Raw genomic sequence first — 2237 nt, forward strand, 5'->3', positions numbered from 1 at the left:
GAGTATCCTTATCCAGACCTTTGGCTTTAAATAGCAATAGTATACTTAACCTACTTCTCCCAATTTCCTAGGCCAGGCCCAGATCTTGCTCCTGAAAGATTCCTTGCTTATCTTATATGCCTCTTCGACAGATACTAAGTTTATTGTGATGTAGGCCTCCCTTGAAAAGGGTGGGCCTTCATAGGGAAACAACCTCTTAAAATACACGCAAGTGAATACCTACTCTTCTCAAACTATTCCCAAAAATAGAATAGGAAAGAAAACTTCCAAATTCATTCTCTGAGGCTAGTATCACCTGGATACCAAAAACAAATAAAGATACCACAAAAAAGGGAGAACTATAGGCCAATATCTCTCATGAATAAGGATGTAAAAATTCTGAACAAAATATGAGCAAGCTGGGTCCAACAATACATTTAAAAAATCCTACACCACGATCAGCTGGGATCTATACCTGGGATGCAAGGTTATTCGATATTGGCAGGTCAGTTGACATGATACATCACATCGACAAGAGAAAGAATAAAAGCCATATGATCATTTCAGTAGATGCAGAAAAAGCATTCAATAAAGTACAACATCCATTCAGGATAAAAACCCTCTGCAAAGTAGGTCTAGAGGGAACACCTCAACATAATACAGGCCTTATATGAAAAACTGACAGCCTCAATAGTGAAACACTGAGAGCTTTCCCCCTAAGGTCAGGAACAAGACAAGGATGTCCACTCTCACCACTTTTTTTTTTTATGTTCCAAATGTGATGGGTTTATTTTATTTTACTCTGATGCAAACCCAAAGATTCCACTACAACACAGAGACCAATATATTAAAAGTCATGAAAAAGTGGTGTGGGACTCACAGGACATGATATACAAACTGGAGGATCGGGTCATTTCCTTTGTAACGTGACACTACATTGTCGCTGTGGAACACGTTTAAAATAACACTGCGGAACGCAGCGGAAATGTGGCACAAACGTGACAACTTCCAGGCATGCCTTCAAGTCCCTCCCTTAGGATGGACTCACAATTTCTAGACTTCAGTGTGGGGTGGAATACAATTCTTTGGAAGAATAAAAATTTTACACTTTTGAAATTTCACAGAATTTTAAGGCCAAAACATGGTGGGTTCTCTTTACCTCTAGGGACAAATCAGATACTTTACTCAAAACCACTTTAAAGTTCTAGTTCAAATCCCAACCTAACCTTGTGACCTCCTGCTTTGAAGTTCATTCCGTCCATTAAAGCTGATAGGGTTGGTTTGATGCCTGGTCAAAGAGTCTGAGTATAACCCAGTCCAATCAGGCTGGCATTATTTATTTCAGCAGATAGAGAAGTTCTATAATACAGCTTATATTTAGCTGCAATGCCAAGAGGGGTGTTATTACTGCTGGCCATCCCAGCAAGGTTTATTGATGTTTTAATCTTCTCGTTAACCTTCTGTTAGATAGACCCTCCAAATTCAGTGCCATCATTCACATGAGTGTGCAGCTGGAAGTCTGCAGCCTTGTAAACCAGGCCAAAATTATTCTGTGACAGTTTGGATGTGACTGTGTCAAAACTCACCTGATAGCCAGCAAGCCAACCTTCAAAAGCTAACACAGCCCAGCCATAGATGGTTGGTCCAGAAAAATTATACCAACATTACTGAAGAAGACCTTCAGCATTGCCCTGGTGGAGCAGGCCCTCTGGTCGGAGATATGTGTAACACACCGACTTACTGCGACCTAGGAAAGGCCACCAAGGATGTCTTCAATAAAGGATATGGATTAGGCATGGTCAAAATAGATTTGAGAACCACATCTTGTAGTGGCGTGGAATTTTCTACTTCTGGTCATGCTTATGCTGATACAGGGAAAGCGTCAGGCAACACAGAGACCAAACATAAGGTCTGTAACTATGGACTTACATTCACCCAGAAATGGAACACAGACAATACTCTTGGAACAGAAGTCTCTTTGGAGAATAAGTTGGCTGAAGGGTGAAACTGACTCTTCTCAAATACCGTATTTGTACCGAACACAGGAAAGAGGAGTGCAGAATTGAAGGCCTCTTATAAACAGGATTGTTTCAGTCTTGGCACTCTTACCACTTTTATTCAAAATAGTACTGGAGGTCCTAGCCATAGCTATTACAACACATAAAGAAATAAAAGGCTTTCAAATTGATAAGGAAGAAGTAAAATTCTCACTATTTGCAGATGACATGATACTGTGTATATAAAACCCAAGATCTCTA

General features: G+C 40.1%; 1 pseudogene; it reads right to left on the reverse strand.

Moving 5' to 3' along the window:
• Positions 1-1175: 1175 nt before the first annotated feature.
• On the reverse strand, positions 1176-1631 carry LOC125281042 (voltage-dependent anion-selective channel protein 3-like; annotated as a pseudogene).
• Between the last annotated feature and the right edge of the window lie 606 nt (positions 1632-2237).

The sequence above is a fragment of the Ursus arctos genome, unplaced genomic scaffold (assembly GCF_023065955.2).
Source record: "Ursus arctos isolate Adak ecotype North America unplaced genomic scaffold, UrsArc2.0 scaffold_6, whole genome shotgun sequence".
Classification (NCBI taxonomy): domain Eukaryota; kingdom Metazoa; phylum Chordata; class Mammalia; order Carnivora; family Ursidae; genus Ursus; species Ursus arctos.